Here is a 19,192-nt window from a genome sequence, read left to right on the forward strand (position 1 = left end):
GCTTTCAAATGGCAGCTGTCTGCATCCCAGCTGCATGTTCTCTTCTGCCTAGTAGAGAGATAGAGTTACCACAGAGCACAGAGAGCCAACAATTTAATTTCAAGCATCTCTCCCTAGAATTGCAGCCAAATTCAAGAGCATGAATTGAAAAGCATATTTAAAAACAGTAAAAATATAAGATTTGCAAATTAACTGAGAAGCAAGCCTGGCACTGCTTGGAGAGGCTTTTTACTACATTACAGAAATCTACCACAACTTTTTTCAACAAACAAGTAAAATTCTTCTTTTTTCCTTTATTATTATTATTCACCAGCCTCATAACGCATGGCTGAGCCATTCTGGGGGCACAGACCCTGGGAACTGGCCAAAATGGATATATCAGTGATCACCCTTCTGCCATCCAAATCCTTGTTTGGAGCTCCTGTGTGTCAACCACTCCTCCACCAGACATCAGAGCAGTTTATGACAGCTGCAAATGAGTCAGAGATTAGTGCTGCATGGATACTGCTTTCCTTCCATCTATGCTCCCCGCACAGGTAGGAGGAAGATTATTCATGTAGAAACCTCTTCATCCATGGGAAATCCTTTGACTCTGTTTAGTCTCAGTCAGAAAGTACATCAGCACACAAGTCCTGTAGTTAGCTTATGCCAAAACTGCAGTGCAGAGTTGTCATTTCCTGATGGGAGATCTATCCTTCTGCACTCTAGATACGTGTCCCTGACGATTCTGTGTTACGATGATAAACATCTTCCAAGCTGGGCACCTTGCACTCTGGTTTGAGTAACAGGCAGCCCAGTGTGTTGTAGCTGTGCTGCCCCAGGATCCCATCCCATGTTTTACACTAGTAAGCAAGGAACATCTGCTCTACCCATGTACTTTGGATCAGCTTACTTCCCCTTAACAGCGGGTCTGCTGGTTCATTGGAAGTGAATCCATACCTTCATCTGTTCCACAGACATTTCTTGTTGTAGCAAAGCTGCCGTGGTGCTTGAACTGGTTGATGCATGCAACCTATGCAAAGGTATAAGAAGTACTATCCACTCGTCCAGCTCCAGAGCAGCAGGAAACAGGATGCATGAAACAGCCTTTGCAAAAGATAAAAACTTTGTAACACAGATGAGAGCCTCCCTGAACATTACAGTAACCATGGCTGTGCCTTTAGTTTGAACTCAGAAATGATGCAAGTCCAGTGTAATTGGGCACCACCATTTGCTACCGGGAACTTAGGCAGACTGCTCCTTGGAAAAATGAATTTGTTAGTGTTTGTACACATCTGCAGGTCAACATCAGATGGGCAGAACTTGATCTCGAGTCAGTCAGTAAAGCCTAGTATTTTTCACAGGGAAGCTGACCTAGGCTTAGAGTTCTACAGATGAAAATGGCAACTGTAGCTAGAAACCAAAGAAAGTTGATAAGCCATATTTTAAGATGTCCTGAAGGTCTCCAGAAAGAACTGGACGCTTCCATTCCTTCATTCCTTTACTTCATCTGGAAAGGAGAGCACTCGGCATCTGACAGGGCACTTATCTAATAAAATGTAATGTGTTTACTTCTGAGGAGTATAAATGTGCAAAGAGAAATGTTCATGCTAGGACCTCTAAAGATTATGAATTGTACTGCTGCCAAGTTCATGAAGACATAGTTAATTTTGAAGGTGCCACTAAATATTGAAGTGAAATCAGGCACTAGAAAGCACTGTTGCAAGGAGTAAGAGGAAACGATGATATCTCTGGTTCATCTCCAAAATTTAAGCTCTGAGAAACTTAGTCTAGTTTTCTACAGGAAACTGACAATACCTGTATAGTTCCTTCAAACTGATATTTGGTTAAGATAAGTGGACAAGAGCACCGTGTACCATCATACACCTGACTTAACAAAACCTTACTGCTGTAGTGATCTCTCCCGGTAGAGGCTATGTGCTTGGTGGCTGGCTAGCTCTCGTATTCCTCGTCTGGGCTGGGAAGGGCCGGCGGGGTGCTACATTGGAAAGGGTGCCACAAAAGAGAGATGGGTTCGCGTAACTGGCCCTGGGAGAGAGGGAAAGGGGGTAAAGAGAGAGGGAGAGAGAGATAAAAGACTGAAAGAGCTCCTGGGCCCCGCAGGCTACGTTAACTAGCTGTGTTTAAAGAGAGTGGTCTACATCCAAATTCAGTGTGGTACTGGCCTGGAGAAAAGAGTCAGCAGTTTGCATGTAGCATATTTGGATGTTTAAAGGTTTTTCTAACTGCACTCTTCGCTGAGGCATCTCTCTGACCAAATTACTGCACAGAACTTGTATGGTCGCACAACCTTTTATCAATTGCCAGCTTATCGTAAATACCATTTTCATGCTGCAATTGTATGTAACATTAAAACTTCACTTGTTTCAACAACAGTAATTTTGTTGTTCATGTGAGATCACCAAAAAAAGACGAATAAAACTAAAAGATTACACTGAAAGCAACTACGTAATACAATAAATAAAAAGTATAGGATGGGGACAGAGAAAGATTGATTGCTAGTTCCTTGACAATGTCTCTAAGGATGTTCATAGTTCAATTCATCTTAAGTAATACCGTCATCTTAATCACTCAGAGTGATGGAAAAGGAAAAGAGCCTTTTCAGTCTCATGCAGTATTTATTTTTTTCAATTTGTCAAAGTCATTTCACCTATTAGATCATTCATATGGCTTTTAATATCAAAGTCCTCATCGACCTGAATAGGTCTTGACTTGGGGGGTGTTACTCCTGGCAAGTATTCTGTAAGAAATGCTGCAAGTTTTACCAGTTGGCGTAATATCTAACATAGATAGAAAAATGGAGTAATTTCATGACCCCCAGGAATGGAGTCCAATAATTCACCTAGTGACCAGGTCGATAAACTAGGGTTTCTAATTATTCCTGTAAATTCTTGTTATTCCATGTCTTGCCAATAACACCATAGGGCTGGCTCACAGTCTGTTGAGACCGATAATAATTTTGTCTGAGGTAGTAGCCTTTAAAGATTGAGGCTACAGGAATACGGCTTACTTGACAGAGTAAAATGCTGACCTTGCTTGCAGAAGCTGAGCAGAGAAACCTAATAGACACAGCTGAGCAAACATCTAACTCTTCAAGGATTGATCCTACTCTCATTTTAGTCAGTTTGGAGGGAAGTGACTAGCAGATGCATTCTGGTTCATTGCTCTACACCAACATGGAGCGCATGACTTACACGCAATAAAAATCTTTGGGGTTTTTTCATAATTTTTTTCTTCAGTTCAAGGCTGTGTACACTCTATGCCTCTGTTGAATAAAGCTGCATTTATAAGCAGTAGTTCTCCCTGGAACTCCTAGAAGAATTTTGCTTTACGTCAACAAATATTCTCAAGGAGATTGTTTCCTGTGACGAGCTGGGCAATATACTGTCTTCCATATCTAAATGAAAGAGGATTAAAAATTTCAGTCGAGGTATGAGTCACCACTCCCCTGCAGCTAGAATTCCAAATAATGGTTTATATTTTGTGTTGAGGCAGAGCTTTACACTCTTGCTGTAAAGCTTTGCTACTGCAAATACATTGTTTGAGGAACTAAAAACCTAGCAATAAAATGAAAGATTGCAGTTTATACGCCCAGCATCAAAATGTACTGGACAGAACTATCTGATCTCACTCGATAGTCGGTTTAACAGAAATTCATTTGCCTTTCAAGCTGTTATGCTAGGTCATGGTTCACAGATGCAGTTGTGATTGTAGGACACAGGTCAAATTTCCACTGTTTTCCAGGGGAAAATTTTTTCTGTAAGGACTACAGGTTTGGGCCTGTAGTACACCTGTCAAAAATATTTTATCACTTTTCAACTAATCAAATATTACAATGTAAGCAATTGCACATCCATTTACTTATATGTATGAAACGGGTTGCTAGGTATCATAATTTATTTGTTCCTCCTTTTTTTTTGGCTTCCTCAGAGTTTTGTTTAACATTGTTCACATGGCTGCAACTCACAAAATATGCCAGGTACATTTGAAACACAGGAAGAGAGAGACTTCATTCTATACGTTATTAAGCAGCCTTATGTTTTCTTCCTCTTCATGTTAAAAGATACTGAATTCCTCATCTTTCATCATCATCCAGTCCTCTTATCTTCCTCATGCAGCAATTCCCAGTCTACCTCTAATGCCTTTAGGCTTGTTTTCCAAGTGTTCAGACCTCCTCCCTCTATAAAAGTGAGCACACTTCATTCACAGGCTTAGTGAACTAAATATATGCCTCCTCAAAGCCTTACAGCAGAAGTGTCAGAACCAAAAGAAAAATGATGGGGAAGGAGAATGGCTGAGAGGAGAGGCCGAGGCAGAGCATCCATTTCACGCTCTTCTACCCAAACCCAAACCCCAGCTATTTCGATCCCAACTCAGAACCAATCATACTGATTGCTAATGAATTCTGCTACAGAAAGTAGCATTTGGAAAACTACCCATAGAAGACTTTATAGCTTGTTACTGTGCTAAACTTGCAGAGATGAACTCCAGAAGAAGAGAAAATCAAAATAATATTATTTTTCTTCATCTGTTTCAAATTAAGGTTCAAGAAAGAGAACACAGCTGCTGCCAGTTAGAGGCTCCCAATTGCAATGCTTTCAATGTTTTGGTTTTTTTCTTCCCATTTACAACCAATAAAAGCTTGTTTTTACACATTAAGATGCTACATAGGGATGCATAGAATGCCCTGATAGTGGCTGTATAATATGTGCACAGTTGTAACAGTTCAGTACCTTAGAGGAGTCCTTGACCTTCTCAAAATCTTACACTCATGGAAGAGAAGGACCTAAATTGTATGTGACAATTTGCATAGCGCTGTGAACAGCCCAGTGAAAATCTCTGCTTAGTGTATTGCAGCACTGTAGAAAGCAAACAAAAAGTGTTAGGATGCATAAGAATAATACTGAAATGGTTATTAAAAAGCTACTTTTGCAGTCATTGCTTTGTTCTTTCTTCTGACATTTCTCCAGGTCTGTTCTCCCATTATCAAAATAAAATAAAATAAAAAAATCAAGCAGAAACAGATATTTTAGAGACAAGTAAGAGATTCTTCTAAGAAGTGAAGCTAAAAAGACTGCAACATATATTTTCTGGACAGGAGGTAATTAATGTGATAAAGAACACAAGAAGTTATTTTATCTTGTAATATAAGAACAAAATGATAGCTTATGAAAAGCAGCAAGTTTAAAGACAAAATATCTCCCTGCGCACCCAAGACTCAAGTAAGCTAGGCAATTTATTTCTGCAAAATTTATCTGAGCACACTCGCACTGTGGAATTTTAACAATTATAATTAAGGTGAAGATTTTTTAAAAATATTTTTGGGTTAACTGCCAGAAGTGCCCCACCACTCCAATTGAATTAAATTACAATTCTTCAGAGCCTGTGTTGTTTAAATAAATATTTTATCACCTTTCAACTCATCAAATATTACAATGCACGAACATTTATTCCTGACAGATGTTGCAAGGCCAAGTCATACAATCAACTCCCAGAACTCAGCCCAACAGTTCTGGAAGAAAGGTAAACCCTTGTGCTTCAGAGCATAAACCAGTCCTTAAAAAATGCAGGTTAGGCATGTTACAGACAACACATTTCAAAATTACCTTCCACAGACATTCGTGCAGCTACCCTGAGTCATCTAGTACTGGTACAAGATATTAAACCAGATGGAGCATTGGAAACAAATCCTGAAGAAGAAAAATTTGCTTGTATGCTACTGTGCTCCTCACTGCAAGCAAGCGGAAGCATTAAACCGTTTGGACAATGTCCATGTTGTGCCGTATGTAACACAGTTTGAAAACTGTTACTCAAAGCTGTTCTGCAATTAGCGTGTCTCTGCTGCGCAGGAACAGTTTCCTCCCATGCTTACACTTCGGGTGACAAAGAAACAGAGTGACTTTGGAGCCTGGAGTTGCGGGCACTTCCCTGCAGGCCCTGCTCTGAAGAACATTTGAGTATTTTATGTAAGTAATTTCAATCAGAGCTGCAATAAGAGAGACTTGCTCTAGCCATCAGCACACTCAGCTTAGAGGCATTAGCTTAAATTCTTGCACTGTGTCAGAAAAAGAAGGGATGTGAATTTGAATTACCAGGTTAGTGATGAAATCTCAAGGTTATTGCATATTAAAAGGAAGAGACTATGACCCCCACTTGGACTGTAATTTGCTCTGAGCCCAATTTGGTCTTAAAACCCGTAAGGGTGATGAGAGGTGAACACATTCTGCCCTTGCTAATGGGAAAAGACATGATGCTTAGTTCGCTTTTACTCCGCAGCAGGCCAGACCCTGCCTGGGGCTCTGTGAGAAGAGCACCTCCAGCAAACTGGGATAGACTGCAACAGGGAGAGAGGAGCTAGGTGGGACATGCTCCCAAGCTGCAGCTTTACAGCCTCCTTTGGAGGAGGCAGAGATGAGTTACAGCAGGTGAGATGGAGTGCAAACTGCTACTACTGTGGGAAGGCAACTGGAAGGATTTGCATAAACACCATGAAGAAAAGAGAGCACTATAAATCTGTACCAGAGCTCCATGGACAGTGAGTGATGCAGCATGCTTATGAATTTTGGCGTGGCTTACGTGCCCCACAACGCAGCACTCTCAGGACTTGCATGCCTATCAAAAGATGCCCAGAAGACTTCAAGGGCATAAACTAGGTGCCTTGGACATTTAGGTATATCCAACCTTAGTCAGCAGCAGGGGAAAGTTTTGACTACAAAACTTTCAGGTCTTGGCATCCAGAGTGGGTTTGTGGTAATGGAAAGGCCTGAAGAATCGTAGAGAGTAAATCCGTAATATCTCTGTTGGGTGGTACAGCTGCGTAGGCATGCCAAAATTTCATTGACCTTCTGGATGCCATGTTGTGTTAACCTCTATCAGGACTGGTTATGACTTTTCATTTATATTAGCTGTTCATTCCCATGCAGAGTAAAAGCAAAGAAATGTAACGTTAATTTACATTAAAGTAAGCATAGAACTCTGATGCACTATCATGTTACATCCAGATGTACAAGCAGCGATGCAGCACACGTGCAGACAATACGCTAACACCCACGTGAATTGAGTACACAAGTAACTCAGGCCCTGTCATGTTCAGCTTACTTGAATTTCATTTTTTTCCTAGCATAGAGGATAAGTATTATAGATAATTCTCTCCAGATACATGTGCTTGTACTGCTAAAAAACCCCCTTGGTTTAGCTCATCTTTTAATCTCTTGAGGTGTTTTCATACTTTCCCTCTGCCTGCGTATGGTATTTGGCACTTGTCTCAGTTTAAAAGCCAAAGCAATTCTTATCCAATGAGCTGCCTCTTCTGGATCATTAATGAAGATAATAAATAAGGCTGGTTCCTACATCAGTCCTTCATTAGTAGTTACACTAGCTTTGCTTGTGGTCTTTCAGCCGATCCCAAATCCACAATGTCCCCATCTAAGCCAGCAAGAATTAAGTTTTCAAGGAAGATTATCTTTGACACTGCATCAAAAGCCCTATTCAAATGTAAACAGGGTATTGGCTACTGCTCTTTCATCAGCCACTAATTTTATAATTCTGTTATTTACAACAAGTGATCTTGTTTGTCTTGCAAGACTTCCTTATTCTTCTAAGTCACACTGCTTTGTATGTATCGTTCTATTACGCAGATATTTATGAGGCATATGATATCTAGAAGTATGTCTAAATATTTGCTGCTGAGGAACAATGTGGCTACCCACGAAATTAGTTAAATGAAGTGAACGACAAAACAGCATCATTCACAGGCTAACAGAAGCATAAATTAATCACTTTAAAGTAGCACCAGCATTGCTTTCAAGCAAAGGTAATTCTAGAGAACTCCATGCTGGCACCATGCCACTTTTACTTTGCGTGATGATCTGCAATTTGTGCCATGCCAATAAGCCGCTGAGTGAAATACCAACTTAAGCTACAAGAAGAATGCTGACAATGTAATGCAGGAAAACCAGATGAAGGTGATTGAGTCCTCTGAGTCATCTGAATTTTACCCTACTCTTAGACTGTGGTAGCAGTCTGATGTAGTAAAAATCCTGATGATCTGTATGTGGCTCCTAGATCCTCCCAGGCACATTGACAAAGACAGTTCTGAAGCAAAAGACAGTAACAAAAGAGCTTCCAGTGGCATGCAGTGCCATTAGCATTGCCTGGAAATATGCCCACAACTCCAAATACAATTCAAGTCATACTTCAGATACAGACAGCCACTTATAATTCAATACTGCCACATTTCAAGGGCAGAGTAAGAGTCATGGGATTAATTTGAGGAAGTGTGGGATACTGTGCTCTTTAAAATGTAGCTTACTCGGTAAGTAACGGAATCACCATCTGTACTTTCCTCCTGGTTAAAAGATTGCCATTTGGTACTATAATAAAATTTGGAAAGTGTTATCAATCTTCCCTTTGCGCAACGTATTCTCAGTTGTGACTGTGTATAAACCAAGCATGCTTTGGGAAAACGAGACTGCTGTGCCAGAAGGCGCAGTTCAGATTACTCTAAAAGAGTTCAAACCTCACACAGAAAGGAGGAAGATGAGTAACAGCCATGAGAGAAATCATACCACCGCCACCAATAATAAACACTGTGCTTAGCCATTACCTTGCATTTGAAGATCTCAAAGTGCTGTATAATTAACTAATGGGAAGTACTATTACCTCATGCTACACATTACATTGTGCTGTCGCTGCCCTGGGAGCACTCAATGCCATGCTTCTCTTTTGCTGGATTTGTCATTTTACATGACTACTCTGCAGCCCTACAGGAGGAACTACGCAAAGTGAGACAGGAGGGCCTGGGCAGCTATTTCTGGACCTACGGATGACAAAATGTGTTTTCCAAGTCAAGCTTCTTAAGTCAAACTACATGTATTTAAAATTCTTTGCCACATACCTTTCCTACCTATTCTGTGTGCTTAATATTCTGATGCCCTTGGAGTAAAGCAGCTTCCCTTCAAGGGCCCAGAAGGACACAGAAGTCCTTGGATGTCTGTCTTGCAAAATTTGGAAAAGATCCCATAAAAAAACCAACAAAAAAGAACCTCCCTCACAGCCCCCATGCTTGAGGGGTGTCCCGGCTACCTGCAGACACCAGGAAGAATGTTTTATCACCCCTGGCCTATAAGTCAGCTTTCAGAAAAAGGTTTTGCCTTCCTCCCCTGATGCGTCCTTGGCTCCTCACACATAATGTGGGACAGGGAATATCCCTCCTCCAGTAGCAAACAGCAACCTGACGTGTTTGATTAATATGGAGGCTTAGGAAATAATCTTTCCATAGCTCATGGGGACAGGTACTTTTAGGGTATTTCTTGTCTTCCTTTTACTGGTGAGGCATGGTTCACCTCTTACGATCATCCAGACATTTTCACTAACAGACGTTCAGTGCTGCAGGGGTGCAAGGCACTGAAGAAGCCCTTGGGCTGCAGTACGCTCTAAGATTGTTTTGTTTTTTAAAAAAATTCTTTACACTAAAGCCCTTCAGGTCCAGAACTTTCCCAATTACCTGCAAGAACCAGGAATAATTTTGTCAACCTTAATACTTCGCTACTGGGGGAAGATTTTGGCCTTCCTTGATACAGTAAAGATTGACAAGGAGGGATGCAACCAGTGTTCAAGGCTCTGTGGCAGAGCATGGCGCTGAATGGCTCCTTTTGACTCTTCTGGACTTCAGGCTCTTCCCTGCTTGCAACTGCAGGGAAAAAAACTGCAATCCTTTGCCCATCCAAGGTACTAGGGGAAGCCAGAGGAGGTGGGAAAGCACTGTGAGCCTGCTTTTGGGAAAAGAGGCAAACGGAGCAGGAATGACTGCAATTTATGGGAGTGGCATTTAATTTTTCTGGCTCTCCATGGGTGCTTTCCATGTACTAACTCGGGGATTGTTCAGCCTGGAGAAGAGAAGGCTCAGGGGAGATTTGATCAACATGTAGGAACACCTGATGGGAGGGAGTAGAGAAGACGGAGCCAGGCTCTTCTCAGCAGTGCCCAGTGACATAAAATTACACTTAAATATAAAGAGAATGCTTTTTCACTGTGAGGGTGGCCAAACACGGGAACAGGTTGCCCAGGGAGGTCATGGAGCGGAGATACTCTAAACCAAGTGGACACGGCCCTGAGCAACCTGCTCTTGCCAGCCCTGCTCTGAGCAGGGGTCTGGACCAGAAGATCTCCAGAGGTGCCTTCCAGCCTTGGCCATTCTGTGGCTCTACGACTGAGACAAATCCAAATCTAAGTATGTCGATACACTGTTCAGCCAGATGGTGTGGATTTTACTCCTCTAGAGATCTTCAGATTCAGCTCCAAGTTTGACTCAGCTTACCTGTGTGTTTTTTTAAAATATTTGTTTTACCAAAATAAGCTAGCAGTCTCACAATGCTTAGAGAACAAAATCAAAATAGGACAAATGCATTCCTACTATAACTCTGTCTACATTTTGTCTTCTGGATACGTAGCAGTTATATAAGCATTATTCCCAGGTATTTTTGCTGGCATAATAAAAAATGTGTATGTATGAAAACAGCAGCCTGGCATAAGAAAGCTCATGATTGATTCAGCTCTGCAAGACCAAGAACAAACAAATCAATATTTATTTAAAGAGCCTGAAGAAGCTTGTTTTGCTGTTCTACTACTAAGAATCTTCCCCGAGTTCATATTTGACCAACTTATGTCTGATCAAATTTACACAGCTACATGTGGAATGTGTATCTTGGGGTCCATTGCTATTATAACTGTAATTTTGATTAATTAATCACTGGCTTAGCCTTAGAAAACTAAAACAATTAAGTATAACATTAGCCATTTCACAGATGGCAAGCAGAAATATCTAGAGATCAGGAGTTAGCTTTACAAAGGGATGAAGAACCTTAGTGAAAATGGCACACTCAAAGTCCTATGAACATCTATGGCATGGGTGACGCTTCCAACCCCTGCCTGTAGCACTACTTTACTACAAGACAATCTTTGCTTTTATTAGGACAGTTCCAGTAAGACAAAAACACCCCACATCTGGTGATGTTGGATTAAGCTATAAGAAACTTTTATAAAAATAAAAGGAGATTTCCATTGAGTCGTGCTGCTGGTGAATCCAAGAATATATAAGGTGGCCCTTACTGAAGATGGCAGAACTAGGGAGAGAGACAACACTGAGCTTTATCTTTACATTAGCAACAAAAGTAAATCACAAGAACAGACTAAGTTTAACCTCCAGACACTTCTTGAGATTTCACTTATTCCTTAATTTCTAATGTGGACAAAATAATTGACTTAATATGGTCCTCTCAAATATATTGTTCCAACTATACTTCCACATAGGAACCCTATCACTTCACAGATGTCCCCTGAATATGTAATGGCACATCTGGCATTACAACGTAGAATAACATATTCCCAGTTTTATTCAGGGAATAAAGGAAAGGAGATTCTCTAGTTGGCATGAATGAAACAAAGCTCCTCCTATTGAAGCTTCTCATTTTGCATATCACAGCACAGTTTCTGCGGTTCAATGATTCCCTGGCTTTACATGACCCCTACCTACTTCACTCGTTCGGAGGCCTTTCCTAACGAATACCTGCCCATGTAGCAGCTGCCCATTAAAACACTGCTGGAAAATAGCAGATCATGAGCTGGATGTGAGTCAGTGTCACGCTGGTGTGAGATACAAACACCTTACTGAGCAGTATAAATAGAAACAAGTCCTGGAAGAAACACAAAGTTATCTCTCTGCTCAATTAGAAAGGCCTGTGCCAGGACCATGTGTCCAACTTCTGGCACTCTTCAGGAAAGGCTGAAGGGAGTCTGGCGGAGTGCAATGCAAATGACTAGAGGTGTAGAAAACATGACACACATGGAAAGATTGGAAGTATTAGGATTGTTTGTTTAGAGAAGATTAAGGGTAGAAATTACAACCGTCTTGAAATACATGAAGAGCTTCTGTAAAGAGGAACAGAATTTCTCACTATTTCTCAATGGACAGGACAAGGAATATCAAGCTTAAATTACAGCAAGATTTAGACTAGTCGTTAGGCTAGACTTTCTAATAGGGAAGCTAAAAAAACAGCGTCTCAGACAGCCAAGGCAGACTGCAGATCCTCCATCACTGGGGGGGGTATGAAGAGCAGGTTAGAGAGAGGCTGTCAGGCACACAGGAACACCTGTCTGGGGGCTAGATGGCAGCCTGAATTACCTCTCAAGGTCCCTACCAGTCCTTTGATTCTGGTAGGGATATCGTTTGGTTGTCAGGACTGAGTAGGCAAACTGCAGAACACTGCCAGTACAGAATATGCAATACCCACCATTTTCCAATTCTGCACTGACCCACCAGCGGAGAGCTGCTTTGTCCTGTTCTTCTAGCTTCTAGCCCCATGCCCATGCACTTTTAAGAGCAGTTTCCATTTCCTTGACACTGAAATCTAAATTTGACCAGCACATCCCCAACTTACAATCCTCGATTACGTTAACGTTATACCAATGAGGGAATAGAAGTATTCTGTGAAGAAAAAGATTAGCCACACAAAATAACTAAATGCCTTGGACAGCCAGAAGGTGTATTTATCTGCCACATTTTTTCCCTGGGTTGTTCAGTGCTATCTGACATCCATTCCATCTTGCTCATGATCCACTGTTCTTCAACAACAGATATTAAGCCATTAAAATGAGGAATTCAGGAACGCTGATCTGCTGCAAAAATAGATTTATGGTTCTGCTCTCAGACATCAAAACATACTGAGCTGAGAAACACCAAATGACTCAGCAACAGCTTGGACTGCTATTAAGATACTTCTTGCTCATGTTTGCCTGAAGTGAAATTGCTTTTTCAACTATTTTGCCTTACTACTCCTAGAAAAATTAATCAGCTCACTAACTATCACTTGAAAATAATCCTATGACATAGATAAGACATAATTGTTTTTGACAGGGTATTTTCATTGAGCTTTGTTGCAATGGAATGAACAGAAGGTTATGCAACATCACTTGGTGTTTAATCTCATGCTTGTCAATGGTCAAAGAACTTCATGACAGACACAGGCAAAGAGGCATTTTGACAGACTGTCTTATCAAAAATGGTGACCTGATTGCATATATTGAATTCTGATTTTTTAAAAAGGGGGTGGAATAGAGAAGTTTGGCTGACAAACAAAACCCCCATTTATAGCAAATGCCTTACACCATGCTGTGCTGGGATGCTCCTGCAGCAGCAGCACAGCAGGACCATGGGACTTACCCATTTTAGTTGCCTTCCAGTTCTCTACAGAGCTCCTCCACTGCTTGGAGGTAAAGCTGAAGGCAGCAGTTTACTGGCTGAGTAAACTGCTCTGCAGTCTTCATACAACCTGTCAATAGGGTGATGGTTGATTTTAAGACAGTCTAGCTGAATTGTCAGAGAGAAGTAGGGTCTATTGATTTAATGGAGGAGAGGGGAAGAAGAGGACGGTTTCTGTATTTGGGCCCTGCTAGTTGTGGTGCATAGCTGTGCTATGATTTACGTACAAGCCTAATGTTCTAACGATGTGTATTAAATGACTACAGAGAAACTTAAAGCTTAATTTTATCCCTCCATTTCAGTGCTGTAAAGTGCTGAGGATGTTACGCTTTCATTGGTAATTGCTGTTAGCCTCATGCTCTTTTCTTCCTCTCAGGAGCAGCTCAGTCTTTCATATTTCTGCTTCTCTAGCCTGATACCAAAGTAAGGTTTACTAACAGCGTTACCATTTAGGTTACATACTAATTTATAGTATTATATGCATGTAATAAGAAAATGTCAGTGTCAGAAGTAGTACAGCAAGGTTCATGAAAATGCCCATATCTGCTTCCAGACATCAAGTAGTTATCTCAGTTATTCCTTGGAGAAAGAAAATATGGAATATAAGACATAATGTTGTGCTCTGAATTTGCAAGCACTGAATGTGATGACAGCTATTTTTGTAAGTGTATGAGCCTATGCAAAGAGAATATGGTGAGAGAAGAGTGACAAACAAAAAACAAGCAGACAAAAATAGTAATTTTCCTCAACAAGATGTAGTTTACTCCTCTGCCTGCTCCCTAACCCATTCTCTCCCTGTCTCTACTCTTCTGTTGAACTTTTATCTTCTTCTAAATTGAGTACATTAGCCATCAGATCCACATCAGTTTGCCAGAGAACCTCATTTTAGTTTTAAATCTCCCCTGCTCCAGGTTCTATGTTATTTCTTGCCTTTTTCCCTTCATCTTTGAATTCTGCTTCCCCTCTGCAGCCTTCCATTTTTATGTTTTTGCCAGCAACTTATTCTTTTGCCTTTTTATCATTTTTTTATTGGCTCTTTTTTCCTCCTCTCTGTTCAGCCTCTGTCAAATGTCTTTTTTTCCCCATGCCTGCCTGTTTCTCTGCCTTCACACACTCCACTATATATGCATGTTCTACACATAGAATCATAGAATCATTAAGGTTGGAAAAGACCTCTAAGATCATCGAGTCCAACCGTCAACCCAACACCACCATGCCCACTAAACCACGTCCCTAAGCGCCGCATCTACACATCTTTTAAATACCTCCAGGGATGGGGACTCAACCACTTCCCTGGGCAGCCTGTTCCAATGCTTGACAACCCTTTCGGTGAAGAAATTTTTCCTAATATGCAATCTAAACCTTCCCAGGCGCAACTTGAGGCCATTTCCTCTCGTCCTATCGCTTGTTACTTGGGAGAAGAGACCAACACCCACCTCGCTACAACCTCCTTTCAGGGAGTTGTAGAGAGCGATGAGGTCTCCCCTCAGCCTCCTTTTCTCCAGGCTAAACAACCCCAGTTCCCTCAGCCGCTCCTCATAAGACTTGTTCTCCAGACCCCTCACCAGCCTCGTTGCCCTTCTCTGGACACGCTCCAGCACCTCGACGTCCTTCTTGTAGTGAGGGGCCCAAAACTGAACACAGTATTCGAGGTGCAGCCTCATGCACTCTTTCTTTCTGCTATGTCATCCAGCGTTAACTGTGAGTTAACACAGTTAACTGTGGCTTTTGGTCCTTTGTGAGAACTGTGCCAGAAAAATCACTATTAGCCTTTGTCATGGAGGAAAACATAAATGTCAAATATAGCTATCTGTAGAAACACGGTACTGTAATAAAGTTCTTTGACATACGTATAAAATACAACAAATAAAAATCTGAAAACCTAAGGCAGTAGATTTAAGAAACTTCCTGCACTGTGCCACCAAGCTGACGACAAGTAACTAATGCTGTGAAGAACAGTAGCTTCCACCCAAGCCCTGCACCTCTCTGCTGGAGACATCCCCTGCTTCTCTGCTTCAAACGCTCTGACGGATCCAGATGCTTCCAGCGATTCAGTCACCAGATACACTCCACAGGTCCAAAGAACCGCTTTCCACAAAAACACCCTCGTTCCGATTCCTGCGTTTTGTTCCGCAGATCTCATCTTCAAGCCAGGAAGGCCACAGAGGCAGCACGCTCTGCTCTGCAGCGGGCAAAGACACTTTGTGTTCAACACCCCTGGTTCTAGCAGGCGAAGGAGCAATACAGACAAACTCCAAAAGGTGACTTAAAAGTTCTCTACGGTGATGATGAGGAAGATGACTGAACTGACAAAGTTTAGGAGTTAACTTCTAGTATGTGAAATTTAAAGGAGTTAGAAGAAGGATGGGAAAGTAGAGATCTATTTTGGATACAAGAGACACCTCTGGATAAATATATTTCTTTTTTTGTTAAAAACTGGTATTACAACATCAATATTACTGCTTGGGCTGCTTTTTCAGCAAAAAGATGCTGCTGCACAGGCAAACATTCTTCCAACAGCACAAAGCAGTACAGAGATACGACACTGCTTTTGTACAAAACTGTCTTTTTAGATGACGATGGCAGATTAATACCACTCTTCAGCTATAAACTGCTGAAATCCGTATTTCTGCAACAGAATATATAATGTATATAGCTAAACTTGTGTCAATCAAACCTCCAATCCTGGCAGGATCCACACCAAAACCTCTGTACTACAGTGCTTTTTACTGACACAAATATACTTGAAATTCAACATTTTCAACCCCTAATTTTCTACTTTTTCTCTACAACTGGATATTCAGTGTCCACTGTGTTGAATTGAATCCAGGCGGCCATTATCAAGGCATCCCCATCTCAGAATTTGAGGGCTGTTTAAAATAAAAAAGATTCGTGTTGCCCTGCTGAAGAGAAACAGAGACATTCTGAAATGTAGACCCAAACTATTTCAGAATGCTTTCTAAAAAAATCCAGACATAAATAATTCCCTTTGTTTCACTGTTTACTTTAGAAAACTCCCATTTTCAACTCCCACTTTAAATTCATCAATTTAAGCAAAGTAATGCAAAATCTAGCCCCTCTGTGTGGTTTGAGAAACCATGGCTAGAAGAACGTACATTTAAGAGGCAGGCTAGGATCAAAAGCTTTTTATCTTTACTTATCTCATTTAAATCCTCTGTGGCAAAAAATGGCATCCTGGCTGTGCGGTGGCCTGTGTAAAATGAAATAATGAAATCAGTACAGCTCCAGCTAGCACCATGATATTTGACATTTCAAACACCAAGTTTCAGATAAACTGGCAAATTCTTCCACAGAGAGAAAGGACTTTAATGGGCATAGAGAAGGAAAGAAATCTCGCCTCAAAGGACAACCTTCCTTTTCAGGCATAGGTGAGATTAAAAGCCCGACATGGGGACCCTGCGCTACAGCACTCGGAGGTGCATCTCTTCTGTGGGCATTTTGCAGATCTGCCTTTCTAAGATCAGTCCATCAGCATGAATACATTTACATCCCACTTTAAAGAGTCGCAAATGAACATGTTCTAGGCAGGATTCAGGAAACTCCTTCCTCTCACACTTTCTGATTTTTTTGCTGAGATTGAAAAAAAACAGACAAAAAATGTGGAAGTAACCTACAACAGTCTTTAAATACTAGGTGGAGGGAAGACTGTGAGGAACAAGTAATACCACCTAAAGACGTCTGAGGAGTTGAAAGAAAACGATTTCATTCATTTATATCTTCCCTCCCAGAATATTATGAAATACACTGGCTGGACCTGTCAGGTCCCATGCACTGCACATCAGTCTGTTCCACTGCCTTTTAAAGCCAGTCCTGCCTCACACCTCGCTTGCTGTGGCACCCAGATCTCAGGCATTGCACAGCAGTGCTATTTCTGTTTTCCACGTACCAGGTGAAGTTGGTCAACTTGATTTGCAATCTTGTGAGGTCGAAGAGAAAAGAGGCTCTGGTGATAGACAGCAGCCAGGGTAAGTATGGTTTTTAGCAGGGCCCTACACTCAATGGATTCCTGCTAGAAAGACCATTGCCCTTTCTGGGCATCCCATAACAGAGTAACATCAGAATTATGCCCTCCCTGTGACAGGACAACAACCTCAGAAACACACACCAAATCATGACATCGCATTTGTTGGAAAAGGAAATTGAGATGCCCCTCTGCCACAGAGACAGGGAGCTTAGCTACGTAATGGCATGAAAGAGCCCAAGGTCCCTGCAGGCTCTCAAGACTCACCCCAGTGGTGCAGCCCCCGAGGGAACTTGTTTGGCCGTGTTGTGGGCAGAGTGTACTGGTTCAGCTTGTCACCAGTGCAACTGCAGGGAAGGGTCTTTTACGGTGTCCCCAGTGTCTTTCAAAACTACAGTCTCTAATGAAACCAGAGTTTCATTAATCAGGCAGTCATGCAAACTGCTGCCCTGCCTCCTACATGGTACACTGCTATCCAACGCTGTCTTTTCTGCTGCAACCCAGAGCTAGTGGAAGTCAGTCAAGCCCATCGGTTCAGTCAGTTATTAAAAGAAAACCTGAGCTGCGCTAAAAGGCTGTAACATCTTAGCAGATGGTGATGCAAGAAGCCACTTGAACTCCTGTACCTTTTCCTCCGTCATCTGACAGTTACATTGCCAGAAGGAAGTGCAACTACTGAGACACACCATGCTCCATCAACCACGAAATGGGACAGAAAAATCACTGAGAAAAAATGAGGAGAGGGTAAAATACCATCCGAACAGGAGGATGGGACCACTATTTTAATGGTGTCTTACTACTGTTTGCACAAGCAAACAGAGACTGAGTGAAGAGAATCAAAAGCAGGAGTGACAGATTTCCCCAAGAACACATAACGAACCAACCATCAGAAAAAGAGGTCCCCAAAGAAGACAGAGCAGAAACAAAATTTCCCCTGAACAGTGAAAACACAGCAGTTAAGGACAGCTAAAGTACATGCACCTTATTTATATGTACCTTATACAAATGACACATTGTTTCTGCCAAAACAATATTTTACCCATCTCTGCCTGGTAAGCACTGACTACAATGTAATGGAAATTAAAGAAAGGATGAAAACAAACATCTTTCCTAATGCATAGTGCATCATGAAAGTCAGATCCTGTTAAGCCTTGACTGTTGAAGTAATCCTTAGTCATGCAAAAACTCCCAATTAATTCATCAGGGAAAAATGCTGTATTAGCCTAAAACTCTGAAAACCAGCTGAATGTAAATGCCTTCTTCACGAGGTCGATGTTATTCAACAGACTGGATCCTTCAGGACAGTCCATTAACTTTCTGAAGAACATGTGAAGCTTTAAAACGCTGAGACTCTTTAGGAAGAAACTGAAGCATCAGAGCACCGCAGCTGAGCTAAATTGGCATTTACTGAAATAAAAGTCTCCTTCCTTCCCTGCCCAGAAAAAACAAAAACCAAACCCACAACATAAATTGTAAAATTTGCTCAAAAAGCCTTTCTTCAAGGGCAAGCAATTTCTTGTATATAGGTCACTACTGGACTTCTTCAGAGGAAAAAAAACCATACGGGCAGCAGCGTCTGTATTTCAATGTAAAGAATGGATTTCACTTTATGCTGGAAATGTTTGCACAGCATCCTCAAAAGAAAGAACGTGGGAAACAAGAAAACATGCTGCAATGAGCCATGTGAGACTGTGCACAATCAAATTACAGGAGGTAGCATTTTCCAGTGGTTCGAATCACAAGACGTTGCTTCTATTCTGGGATGTACCTGGCTTATCGTTTGACCTTGGGTAATAAATGACATGCACTCTCTCTAGGCACTCCTTTCTTCATTTGTAAAAAGATGCAGGGTCTGGTCTGGCAATGTACTAATTAAAATAATTCTGTATTAGGATGGGAACATTTATCAAAGGACACGAATTTTGCTCAAGCATGAGTACACATAGACTAGA

The 19,192-nt window shown here is 41.4% G+C and overlaps 1 protein-coding gene across 1 annotated transcript in view; it reads right to left on the reverse strand.

The window, feature by feature from the left end:
- The window catches only part of LANCL3 (LanC like family member 3), a 40,307-nt gene that overhangs the window by 18,573 nt on the left and 2,542 nt on the right, over positions 1–19,192 (reverse strand). The window lies entirely within an intron of this gene.

This window comes from Aptenodytes patagonicus, chromosome 1 (genome assembly GCF_965638725.1).
Source record: "Aptenodytes patagonicus chromosome 1, bAptPat1.pri.cur, whole genome shotgun sequence".
Classification (NCBI taxonomy): Eukaryota; Metazoa; Chordata; class Aves; order Sphenisciformes; family Spheniscidae; genus Aptenodytes; species Aptenodytes patagonicus.